Source organism: Scylla paramamosain, chromosome 8 (genome assembly GCF_035594125.1).
Source record: "Scylla paramamosain isolate STU-SP2022 chromosome 8, ASM3559412v1, whole genome shotgun sequence".
Classification (NCBI taxonomy): Eukaryota; Metazoa; Arthropoda; class Malacostraca; order Decapoda; family Portunidae; genus Scylla; species Scylla paramamosain.
In genome coordinates, this window is record NC_087158.1 from 31,113,446 (window position 1) to 31,126,949 (window position 13,504).

The 13,504-nt window shown below is 44.6% G+C and overlaps 1 long non-coding RNA gene across 2 annotated transcripts; it reads left to right on the forward strand.

Annotated features, from left to right (window-relative positions):
* Positions 1 to 47: 47 nt before the first annotated feature.
* Positions 48 to 13,493, forward strand: LOC135103164 (uncharacterized). Of its 2 annotated transcripts, none has more exons than XR_010269942.1 (7): positions 48 to 796; positions 998 to 1,167; positions 1,287 to 1,550; positions 2,667 to 2,923; positions 8,686 to 8,855; positions 9,652 to 9,744; positions 10,997 to 13,493. It is a non-coding gene; the product is annotated as an uncharacterized LOC135103164 (long non-coding RNA). The 2 variants fall into 2 exon arrangements; XR_010269943.1 differs by having other exon boundaries at positions 51 to 796; positions 10,569 to 13,493.
* The last annotated feature ends 11 nt before the right edge of the window (positions 13,494 to 13,504 follow it).

Genomic DNA, 13,504 nt, shown 5'->3' on the forward strand with positions numbered 1-13,504 from the left:
TCCAACAGATTATTAAAGGTAGGTGGAAAATTTATTTAGAGCATGATGAACCCAGCCGTTAGCAGGAAGGCGGCACAACAACGTCAGCGGCGCACCTACAGAGTGAGAAGAGATATTTTCGCTGAGTACGACGATGCTGAGTTACTGAAAAGATTCAGATTGGACCGTGCTGGTATTGTTGCAGTGACTGATATAGTGAGAGACAAGCTGCAAAGTAAAACTGAAAGAAATAGAGCCTTGACCCCTGAGATGGTGGCCATCACATTACGATATTTAGCCACAGGAAAAATGCAACAGTGCAGTTGTGATGATTTTGGAACAACGCAGCCCACTATCAGCCGTGCAATATCACAGACATTGATGCACTGGCTGACCCAGAAGTAATCTGCCAGTTCGTGGCTTTCCCTCACACCCAGCGTGAAGTGCAGCAAAAACAGGCAGAGTTCATGCAAGTAACTCAGTTTCCCGGTGTTGTGGGAGTGATTGATGGCACTCATATAAGAATTGTGTCTCCTCATGTCGATGAACATGTATATGTGAACAGGAAACGCTATCACAGCATAAATGTGCAAGTAGTATTTGATGCTCACTATAAGATTCTTGACATTGTGGCAAGGTGGCCTGGCTCAGTCAACGATGCAAGAATACTAGATAAGTCAGCACTCAAACTGATGTTTGAGGAACAACATGTACCTGCAGGATGCTACCTTCCCGGGGACAGTGGCTATCCCTGTAAGCAGTGGCTCCTCACTCCTTACCTTCGCCCTCAAACTGTTGCACAAGCTAATTATAACAGGTGGGTTTATTTGTAAATAGTGTTCTGTTAGGTTTAGATATGCTTTGAACGAATCTAGTAGCTTTCTCCCCAGGGCCGCCCTCCCGCGTGTGCCCGCAGCCCCTACAAGAACCGGTCCCTGCCCCCCTTTGGGCACGCTCTCCTCCCAAGGCTAAGTCCCCGGGGCGTGGCTGCCCAAACTAACCCCCCTCCTCCCAACAGTTCCAGTACCTTACGATGCAGCCGAGGGGACTGACGCCACCACCACCACTGCCACCACCGCCACAACAAGGGTTATTCGAGTGGGGAACATGCTTCAGGTGTTGCCCCAAGATGCCTCAGCCCCGCAGCCCCACTTCCCCATGATAGTGCAGGCAGGGAATGTCATACAGGTGAGAGAGAGAGAGAGAGAGAGAGAGAGAAAGTTTTTTACATACAGAAAGGAGAGACAGAGATAGAAAATCAATCTTACTACTACTACTACTACTTCTGAGCACCTCCTTCCTCTCAGGTTGTTCCAGCTGACAACACGCAGGTATTAAGGGCAGAAGTTGTTGGAGTTGGTCGGGTCATGCAAGTGGTCGGAGTCCCAGGCTTTCCCCCGACCCCAGCCCCAGACCCCTGCCCCAGCCACCCCTCTCCCTGTGACCCCTGCCCAGTCATCCCTCACCCCCTCCTGCCCCCCTGCGGTGCTGCCAGCGGGGGTGATGGGAGGTGGAGGTGGGCCACACACACCTGGGTTAGCTGTGGCTTGGCTTATCTCCCTCCTCAGCAGGTGAGAGAGAGAGAGAGTGTATATACATCTGTTGTTATTGTATTTATTTGTCTATATTTTCCTTACAGAGTGATTGATTGATTAAATGATATATATTGGTGTTAATATATACAGACAGACTGGTATATAGACATTCTGATATGTGATGGCCAGTCCATGGAGCACAAGGTCTTTGTGGACTAATGAATATTTTACACTAAGGTTTAAGACCAGTGTTTTATTCAGCTATCATGAAAAAAAAAAGAAAAAGACAGTACATAATTATTTAGTAAGTAATTCATAACTTTAACCCAATCAAATTATAGATACATGCAAAAAAGAATTATATCAATAACAAAAGTAAATAATAATAATAATAATAATAATAACTATTACAAATTACAAACAATTACATATGTTTATAATAGTAGAGCTGATTACAATTTGAAAACTAATAAATACAATGAATAATTACTTGTTAAGTGTTGTTTTATCAGTAATTTAAAGGAATGTAATGGTTTGTTTTTAACTGTGTCCGAGAGCCGGGTCCAGTGCTTGGTTCCTCGTGAGACGACACTCTGTTGGGCACGGGAGGTTCAGCAGAAGGGTGTCCTCAAGTTACCTGTCTGTCTTAACTGAATATCATGAGCCCGTGTCTCTTGTGTTTGTATTAAGAGCTTTGTATACAAACGCCAAGGTCTGGAATACAGTAATGTCTCCAGTTTCTAGGAGTTTAAGATCCACTGCTATGTTCGGACTTGTTACTGTTTGTCTTATTCCACATTAGCTTTTTTGGGGCAAGAAATAATTTATGAGTGTAGGTTGCACTAGGAGAAAGAGAGAGAGAGAGAGAGAGAGAGAGAGAGAATGTTTTAGATATTATTATTATTATTATTATTATTATTATTATTATTATTATTATTATTATTATTATTATTATTATTATTATTATTATTATTATTACTGCTACATATTTCTCTCTCTCTCTCTCTCTCTCTCTCTCTCTCTCTCTCTCTCTCTCTCTCTCTCTCTCTCTCTCTCTCTCTCTCTCTCTCTCATCCTTACAATAATAGTTTTACCCTTCTCTCTCATCCTCTCTCCCACTTCCACTCACTCACTCTCTCCCTCCTTTTGCAGCAAATCCCGAGGATCAACGAGGACATGGTGGACCCAGAGATTGCAGCAGCAGCGAGAGAGAGAGAGAGGAGCAAGAGAGGAGGGAGAGGAAGGAGAGGAGGAGGAGAGAGAGGGAGGCCAGGAGGGAGGCACGTCAGAGAGAGAGGGAGAGGAAGAGGTTGATTCTGTTACAACAACAACTGCAACAACAACAACAGTTAGTCAGTGAGGAGGGGGAGGGGCCGTCCTCTGATGCTGAGGATGAGGTATTGTTCAGGGTAAGTAGTAGTAGTAGTAGTAGTAATGCATCATTTTTAAACTTTCCGAGATAATCTTATTTCAACAGGTAGAGATGAAAAAGTCTTCTAACTGACAAAAAAAAAACATTATCTATTTATTTTGTTATGTAGGCCAGCCAGCCGTGGGGGGGGACAAAACTTCAATAAAAGAGACTCTCTGAGGTGTGGCTCCCCAAAATAGAATTGCAAATGGTAGCCAGAATTTACATGAATACTGGAGGGTGCTGTCAGGCCAAACCAGCTCCCCATCTGTGCCTATGCAGTGTCTGGCCAGCCACTAGTGTGTTTTGGGGGCTCAGACCAGCAGATTCCCACTGTTTATTCACTGTTTGTGTTGATGCAGTGTCTGGCCAGCCACTTGTGTGTTTTGGGGGCTCAGACCAGCAGATTCCCACTGTTTATTCACTGTTTGTGTTGACGCAGTGTCTGGCCAGCCACTTGTGTGTTTTGGGGGCTCAGACCAGCAGATTCCCACTGTTTATTCACTGTTTGTGTTGATTTAGTGTTTGGCCAGCCACTTGTGTGTTTTGGGGGCTCAGACCAGCAGATTCCCACTGTTTATTCACTGTTTGTGTTCATCTAGTGTTTGGCCAGCCACTTGTGTGTATGTAGGGGACTCAGACCAGCAGATTCCCACTGTTTATCCACTGTTTGTGTTGATGCAGTGTTTGGCCAGCCACTTGTGTGTTTTGGGGGCTCAGACCAGCAGATTCCTACTATTTATCCACTGTTTGTGTTGATCTAGTGTTTGGCCAGCCACTTGTGTTTATGTAGGGGATTCAGACCAGCAGATTCCCACTGTTTATCCACTGTTTGTGTTGATCTAGTGTTTGGCCAGCCAGTTGTGTGTTTTGGGGGCTCAGACCAGCAGATTCCCACTGTTTATTCACTGTTTGTGTTGATTTAGTGTTTGGCCAGCCACTTGTGTGTTTTGGGGGCTCAGACCAGCAGATTCCCACTGTTTATTCACTGTTTGTGTTCATCTAGTGTTTGGCCAGCCACTTGTGTGTATGTAGGGGACTCAGACCAGCAGATTCCCACTGTTTATCCACTGTTTGTGTTGATGCAGTGTTTGGCCAGCCACTTGTGTGTTTTGGGGGCTCAGACCAGCAGATTCCTACTATTTATCCACTGTTTGTGTTGATCTAGTGTTTGGCCAGCCACTTGTGTTTATGTAGGGGATTCAGACCAGCAGATTCCCACTGTTTATCCACTGTTTGTGTTGATCTAGTGTTTGGCCAGCCAGTTGTGTGTTTTGGGGGCTCAGACCAGCAGATTCCCACTGTTTATTCACTGTTTGTGTTGATCTAGTGTTTGGCCAGCCACTTGTGTGTTTTGGGGGCTCAGACCAGCAGATTCTCACTGTTTATTCACTGTTTGTGTTGATCTAGTGTTTGGCCAGCCACTTGTGTGTATGTAGGGGACTCAGACCAGCAGATTCCCACTGTTTATCCATTGTTTGTGTTGATGCAGTGTTTAGCCAGCCACTTGTGTGTATGTAGGGGACTCAGACCAGCAGATTCCCACTGTTTATCCACTGTTTGTGTTGATGCAGTGTTTGGCCAGCCACTTGTGTGTATGTAGGGGACTCAGACCAGCAGATTCCCACTGTTTATTTACTGTTTGTGTTGATGCAGTATTTGGCCAGCCACTTGTGTGTATGTAGCGGACTCAGACCAGCAGATTCCCACTGTTTATCCACTGTTTGTGTTGATGCAGTGTTTGGTCAGCCACTTGTGTGTTTTGGGGGCTCAGACCAGCAGATTCCAACTATTTATCCACTGTTTGTGTTGATCTAGTGTTTGGCCAGCCACTTGTGTTTATGTAGGGGATTCAGACCAGCAGATTCCCACTGTTTATCCACTGTTTGTGTTGATCTAGTGTTTGGCCAGCCAGTTGTGTGTTTTGGGGGCTCAGACCAGCAGATTCCCACTGTTTATTCACTGTTTGTGTTGATCTAGTGTTTGGCCAGCCACTTGTGTGTTTTGGGGGCTCAGACCAGCAGATTCTCACTGTTTATTCACTGTTTGTGTTGATCTAGTGTTTGGCCAGCCACTTGTGTGTATGTAGGGGACTCAGACCAGCAGATTCCCACTGTTTATCCATTGTTTGTGTTGATGCAGTTTTTAGCCAGCCACTTGTGTGTATGTAGGGGACTCAGACCAGCAGATTCCCACTGTTTATCCACTGTTTGTGTTGATGCAGTGTTTGGCCAGCCACTTGTGTGTATGTAGGGGACTCAGACCAGCAGATTCCCACTGTTTATTCACTGTTTGTGTTGATGCAGTATTTGGCCAGCCACTTGTGTGTATGTAGCGGACTCAGACCAGCAGATTCCCACTGTTTATCCACTGTTTGTGTTGATGCAGTGTTTGGCCAGCCACTTGTGTGTTTTGGGGGCTCAGACCAGCAGATTCCTACTATTTATCCACTGTTTGTGTTGATCTAGTGTTTGGCCAGCCACTTGTGTTTATGTAGGGGACTCAGACCAGCAGATTCCCACTGTTTATCCACTGTTTGTGTTGATCTAGTGTTTGGCCAGCCATTTGTGTGTTTTGGGGGCTCAGACCAGCAGATTCCCACTGTTTATTCACTGTTTGTGTTGATCTAGTGTTTGGCCAGCCACTAGTGTGTTTTGGGGGCTCAGACCAGCAGATTCTCACTGTTTATTCACTGTTTGTGTTGATCTAGTGTTTGGCCAGCCACTTGTGTGTATGTAGGGGACTCAGACCAGCAGATTCCCACTGTTTATTCACTGTTTGTGTTGATGCAGTATTTGGCCAGCCACTTGTGTGTATGTAGCGGACTCAGACCAGCAGATTCCCACTGTTTATCCACTGTTTGTGTTGATGCAGTGTTTGGCCAGCCACTTGTGTGTTTTGGGGGCTCAGACCAGCAGATTCCTACTATTTATCCACTGTTTGTGTTGATCTAGTGTTTGGCCAGCCACTTGTGTTTATGTAGGGGACTCAGACCAGCAGATTCCCACTGTTTATCCACTGTTTGTGTTGATCTAGTGTTTGGCCAGCCACTTGTGTGTTTTGGGGGCTCAGACCAGCAGATTCCCACTGTTTATTCACTGTTTGTGTTGATCTAGTGTTTGGCCAGCCACTAGTGTGTTTTGGGGGCTCAGACCAGCAGATTCTCACTGTTTATTCACTGTTTGTGTTGATCTAGTGTTTGGCCAGCCACTTGTGTGTATGTAGGGGACTCAGACCAGCAGATTCCCACTGTTTATTCACTGTTTGTGTTGATCTAGTGTTTGGCCAGCCACTTGTGTGTATGTAGGGGACTCAGACCAGCAGATTCCCACTGTTTATCCATTGTTTGTGTTGATGCAGTGTTTGGCCAGCCACTTGTGTGTATGTAGGGGACTCAGACCAGCAGATTCCCACTGTTTATCCACTGTTTGTGTTGATGCAGTGTTTGGCCAGCCACTTGTGTGTATGTAGGGGACTCAGACCAGCAGATTCCCACTGTTTATTCACTGTTTGTGTTGATGCAGTGTTTGGCCAGCCACTTGTGTGTATGTAGGGGACTCAGACCAGCAGATTCCCACTGTTTATCCACTGTTTGTGTTGATGCAGTGTTTGGCCAACCACTTGTGTGTTTTGGGGGCTCAGACCAGCAGATTCCTACTATTTATCCACTGTTTGAGTTGATCTAGTGTTTGGCCAGCCACTTGTGTTTATGTAGGGGACTCAGACCAGCAGATTCCCACTGTTTATTCACTGTTTGTGTTGATGCAGTATTTGGCCAGCCACTTGTGTGTATGTAGCGGACTCAGACCAGCAGATTCCCACTGTTTATCCACTGTTTGTGTTGATGCAGTGTTTGGCCAGCCACTTGTGTGTTTTGGGGGCTCAGACCAGCAGATTCCTACTATTTATCCACTGTTTGTGTTGATCTAGTGTTTGGCCAGCCACTTGTGTTTATGTAGGGGACTCAGACCAGCAGATTCCCACTGTTTATCCACTGTTTGTGTTGATCTAGTGTTTGGCCAGCCATTTGTGTGTTTTGGGGGCTCAGACCAGCAGATTCCCACTGTTTATTCACTGTTTGTGTTGATCTAGTGTTTGGCCAGCCACTAGTGTGTTTTGGGGGCTCAGACCAGCAGATTCTCACTGTTTATTCACTGTTTGTGTTGATCTAGTGTTTGGCCAGCCACTTGTGTGTATGTAGGGGACTCAGACCAGCAGATTCCCACTGTTTATTCACTGTTTGTGTTGATGCAGTATTTGGCCAGCCACTTGTGTGTATGTAGCGGACTCAGACCAGCAGATTCCCACTGTTTATCCACTGTTTGTGTTGATGCAGTGTTTGGCCAGCCACTTGTGTGTTTTGGGGGCTCAGACCAGCAGATTCCTACTATTTATCCACTGTTTGTGTTGATCTAGTGTTTGGCCAGCCACTTGTGTTTATGTAGGGGACTCAGACCAGCAGATTCCCACTGTTTATCCACTGTTTGTGTTGATCTAGTGTTTGGCCAGCCACTTGTGTGTTTTGGGGGCTCAGACCAGCAGATTCCCACTGTTTATTCACTGTTTGTGTTGATCTAGTGTTTGGCCAGCCACTAGTGTGTTTTGGGGGCTCAGACCAGCAGATTCTCACTGTTTATTCACTGTTTGTGTTGATCTAGTGTTTGGCCAGCCACTTGTGTGTATGTAGGGGACTCAGACCAGCAGATTCCCACTGTTTATTCACTGTTTGTGTTGATCTAGTGTTTGGCCAGCCACTTGTGTGTATGTAGGGGACTCAGACCAGCAGATTCCCACTGTTTATCCATTGTTTGTGTTGATGCAGTGTTTGGCCAGCCACTTGTGTGTATGTAGGGGACTCAGACCAGCAGATTCCCACTGTTTATCCACTGTTTGTGTTGATGCAGTGTTTGGCCAGCCACTTGTGTGTATGTAGGGGACTCAGACCAGCAGATTCCCACTGTTTTTTCACTGTTTGTGTTGATGCAGTGTTTGGCCAGCCACTTGTGTGTATGTAGGGGACTCAGACCAGCAGATTCCCACTGTTTATCCACTGTTTGTGTTGATGCAGTGTTTGGCCAACCACTTGTGTGTTTTGGGGGCTCAGACCAGCAGATTCCTACTATTTATCCACTGTTTGAGTTGATCTAGTGTTTGGCCAGCCACTTGTGTTTATGTAGGGGACTCAGACCAGCAGATTCCCACTGTTTATCCACTGTTTGTGTTGATCTAGTGTTTGGCCAGCCACTTGTGTGTTTTGGGGGCTCAGACCAGCAGATTCCCACTGTTTATTCACTGTTTGTGTTGATCTAGTGTTTGGCCAGCCACTAGTGTGTTTTGGGGGCTCAGACCAGCAGATTCTCACTGTTTATTCACTGTTTGTGTTGATGCAGTGTTTGGCCAGCCACTTGTGTGTATGTAGGGGACTCAGACCAGCAGATTCCCACTGTTTATCCATTGTTTGTGTTGATGCAGTGTTTGGCCAGCCACTTGTGTGTATGTAGGGACTGAGACAAGTTTATTTAATGTTCAGTGACCCATTTGCAGGCACAGGGGTGTTGAGGAGCTGGGTGTGCAGGAGACAGACAATTACAAAGGTTTACAGTTCAAATGCTACATGTATCTTCAAAATACAGATAATAAGTAGATAAATATTGAAATTAATATAAAATACCATTCTTTATTTAACACTTAACCAAACTTAACCAACATACACACACACGCTAACTCAGACAGTTCCCTAACTACCTTACCATCCCGCAGGAGGCCATGTCGGAGGTGCCGGTGGTGGGGTCGCCAGTTCCGGAGTACGAGGTGGAGGAGGAAAAGGAAGAGGAGGACGAGGAGGAGGCACGGATAAGGAAGAAGAAAAGATTATTACCTGTAGCCCTCCCTCCAGCTGATAAGGGGATATTAAGGAGCCCTTCCTACAGGTGTGTCTGTCTACCTGTGTGGTCTCTTTCTATCTCTCCTTTTCATTTTTCCAGTTTCCCATTATTTTCTCCACCCTCTCACTGTCTTTTCTCAGCCTCTCACAACCTGTCACACCCTCTCCCAGCTATTCACAGCCACTCACAGCCTCTCTCTCTCACTCTATCTCATTCCCAGTGTATCCAGACCATTCCAGACTTACCCCCAAACTGTCCCCAAGACTTCCAGTCCATCCCAACTTCTCACAGCCTCTTCCAGCCTTTCACAGTCTCCTCTCTCTCCTCTCTCTCTCTCCTCTCTCTCTCTCTCTCTCTCTCTCCTCTCTCTCTCTCTCTCTCTCTTCTCTCTCTCTCTCTCTCCTCTCTTCTCTCTCTCTCTCTCTCTCTCTCTCTCTCTCCTCTCTCTCTCTCTCTCTCTCCTCTCTCTCTCTCTCTCTCTCTCTCTCCCTCTCTCTCTCTCTCTCTCTCTCTCACTCTCTCCTCCTCTCTCTCTCTCTCCTCTCCTCTCTCTCTCTCTCTCCTCCTCTCTCTCTCTCTCTCTCTCTCTCTCTCTCTCTCTCTCTCTCTCTCTCATTCCCAATGTATCCAGACCATCCCAGACTCACCCCAAACCATCTCCAAGACTCCCCTTCTCTCTTCCTCTCCTCTCCCCTCTCTCTCCCTCCCCTCTCTCACTCTCCTAACTCTCCCCAGGAGAGGCCCCAGTGGTGAGCAGATGGTGATGCTGGAGATGATACTGGCATATTGAGTATTATAATTAGCCATAAACACTTGCTTGCTTACTTTCATGTCTACACAGGTTCGTTCGATGCAAGGAGTTGGCACAGGAGGCGTCCGAGGCTGTGTAGAGCGGCCGTCTGAACCTGGTGCCACAGCTTACTATGTTCAACAGGTGCGTGTGTGTGTGTGTGTGTGTGTGTGTGTGTGTGTGTGTGTGTGTGTGTGTTTTGTGTGGTCATTTCACTATCTATCTATCTGTTTAGTTTGTCTCCATCTGTCTGTCTTTCTGTCATTGGTCTGTCTGTCTGTCTGTGTATTGCAATGATTTTTCAGTTATGTATTTTATTTTTTATTCTTGTGTACTTGTGTCTGTCTGTATGTATGTATGTATCAGTCAGTGAGTCAGTCAGTCAGTCACTCAGTTAGTCAGTTAGTCAGTCATTCAGTCAGTCAGTTAGTCAGTCATTCAGTTAGTTAGTGAGTTAGTCAGTCATTCAGTCTGTCAGTCACTCACACAGTGTTAATCCTCCTCTTCCTCCTCCTCCTCCTCCTCCTCCTCCTCCTCCTCCTCCTCGTCCACCTCCTCCTCCTCCTCCTCCTCCTCCTCCTCCTCCTCCTCCTCCTCCTCCTCCTCCTCCTCCTCCTCCTCCTCCTCCTCCTGTTCCCCACCACCCCTGCCGAGAGGTGAGTGTATGTACGTGTGTGTGTGTGTGTGTGTGTGTGTGTGTAGTAATAATAGTAATGCTATGTACATATATAAATACTGTTAATATTATTGATAAAAAATATTGATGATGATGATGATGATGATTCAGTGGTGATTATGAAAATGTGCATTACAATATAGGGTAGATATTATTGTTATTACCTGTGTGTGTGTGTGTGTGTGTGTGTGTGTGTGTGTGTGTGTGTGTGTGTGTGTGTGTGTGTGAGGAATAATTGAATAATTGAATAATTGATGCTCTCTCCTTTGCTATTCATTATATACATGGACAGATGCCTGAAGGAAGTGTGTGTAAGGGAGGATAAAGAGATCATGCTGGCCTATGCAGACGATGTCGCTGTCGGGACAGGAAGCCAACAAGATCTTCAAGAGGCCATGACAAGATGGAATGATGTTTTAAATAGGGAAGGAATGAGAATGAACAAACAAAAAACAGAAATAATGAAAGTTGGCAGAATAAAGGAGGAATGTAATATTTACATAGAAAACGTTAAACTGAAGCAGACCAACAAATTTTGTTATCTGGGAGTACTTTTCGATGAGGAAAACAGACAGAATATAGAAATTTTAAATAGAATACAGAAGTACAATGCAAATGTCAGTGCATTGTATCCCATACTTAAAGATAAGAATATTCCAACAAAAGTTAAAACCATAATATTTACAACAATACTAAGACCAGTACTTCTATATGTTTCAGAAACTTGGACAGTGACAACAAGAACATCTTCACAAATACAAGCAGCAGAAATGAGAGTTCTGAGAATGATCCGAGGTGTGACCAGACTTGATAGAATTAGAAATGAAGAAACCAGAGAGAGATTAGGGATAACATCTGTACTGAAGATAATTGAAAAGAACAAATTGAGATGGTATGGACATGTCCGAAGAATGGAAGATACAAGATACGCAAGGAAGTTTCTGGAATGGGTTCCTCTAGGCAGGAGGCCGGTGGGACGACCTAGGAAGCGATGGATGCAGGGAGTTGAAGAAGCTACTGAACGAAGAGGAAGAAATCTACAAGAAATAACCAGAGATGAGGATTTCATGGATAGAGACCTTTGGAGAAGATTTGTAGAGGCCGGACACTGACAGGCATTGCCTACCTTGCGTCTGGTGAGAAAGTAACTGTAGGAAGAATGCAGGAAATGGAGGAGGAGGAGGAGGAGGAGGAGAAAATGAGTAGAAAACAAGAAAATTAGAATAAGCAGATGGAATAAAGAGGAAGAAGAAGAAGAAAAGGAGGAAGAAGAAGAGAAGGAGGAAGAGGAGGAAGAAAAGGAGGAGGAGGAGGAAGAAGAAGAAAAATAATCACATTAAGCTGGAGAGGAAAGCAAGAATAAGCAGGAAGGAGGAGGAGGAGGAGGAGGAGGAGGAGGAGCAGCAGGAGGAGGAAGAGGAGGAGGAGGAGGAAGGCTAAGCAGGAGATACCCTCCCTTGCTCTAGTTCAGCAGGAGGCATGGCCGGAGGAGGAGGAGGAGGAGGAGGAACAGCTTTTTTGGGAGTTCTTAAAGATCGCGTACCTTGAGGCTGCTCCTCCTCCTCCTCCTCCTCCTCCTCCTCCTCCTCCTCCTCCTCCTCCTCCTCCTCCTCCTCCTCCTCCTCCTCCTCCTCCTCCTCCTCCTCCTCCTCCTCCTCCTCCTCCTCCTCCTCCTCCTCCTCCTCTCTCTCTCTCTCTCTCTCTCTCTCTCTCTCTCTCTCTCTCTCTCTCTCTCTCTCTCTCTCTCTCTCTCTCTCTCTCTCTCTCTCTCTCTCTCTCTCTCTCTACAGCCTACAGACTCACTATTTGCTTAACCACACCTCTTGCCTGAAACAAATGAAAAACTTTTATCCTTCTCCAATCACATTTCAATTTTGTACTTAGTCACAATCACACAGTATATGTTGTTAATTTCAACTTTACAACAAGGTGACAACATTTCATCTATTTATACATACTTTTTATTATTAAAGCTTATCTTATAATTATTTCTGAAGAGATTGACTAATTTTTGTAGTATTTATGACTTAGAACTATGATAAAGCTATGAATTGATATAATTCCTGATTTGTTTTATCTTTTCATTATACTTCCTTTGTTAATTGAGCATTTTATATTACTTAGCTTAAAAATGCAAGAACGGTTCAGAAGTATCCAACCTTGGGCTAAGGGCCAAAATTATGGTATCATTCAAAATGTCCTTCAAAGAAAGCCCTCTGTAATCCAACACACTTAGCCCATTAATCCTTCCATTTCTCATCAATTTGTTCAACATACATATTTTTCCCTTATAGGGTTGAACAATTTTCATGGGTTCAGAGCAAAAGGCTTCCTCATTCCTCCCCAAGGTACTCTCGGATGGTAAGCAGGTTTGACTCTGGAGCAAACCTGACCAAGGGCTACTGCCCAAGGCTACAGAGGTTCCTCTCCCTGAGGCTGAATGCACCATGTGAGATGGTTCTGTTATGTGGATGAATGTCATGGTGGATAGCAGTGCCACCACATTCCTACAATCATCCATCACTCCACTGCTCAAACACTTCTGCAACCAATGATAGGTATGCTGCCACATTCTGCATGGTCTCCTTGGCTCTCAGATAAGGATACTGTCAACAGGTTTGGGATTGCCAAAAAATCATAAGGAGCTATGTCTGAAAAGTTCAGAGAGAGAGAGAGAGAGAGAGAAAGAATGAGCAAGAGAAAGAGTAGGATGAAGCAAAGGAAGAGTCAAGAGGGAGGAAGAGAGAGTAGGACAAGAAAAAACAGAACAAATAAATCCCCTACACGTCTTGTCTCCATTCACACAAGCCATGAAAAGCTTGTCCATCCCTGAGTGCTCAGAAGCAGTGTTCCACTGATGATGTGGAAACTTGAGACACCCAATCATTTAATGGGCTTTAGTAGGTTTTGTCACCAGTCTTCTGTGTGTCACTGACTACATTTTGAAATTTTTATCTGTTCTATTTAATTTTGTGTGTATGTACACAATGTTTATGGTCAATAAACTATTTATAAAACTATTTATCTGTGTGAGTAAGATAAAAGCAGTTATTATTATTATTATTATTATTATTATTATTATTATTATTATTATTATTATTATTATTATTATTATTACACATTTTCCTCCTTGTATTTAAATATTATTATTATTATTATTATTATTATTATTATTATCATGAATTGTTCTTGTTTATAAATAAAATACTGTAACTGATTATTATTTTT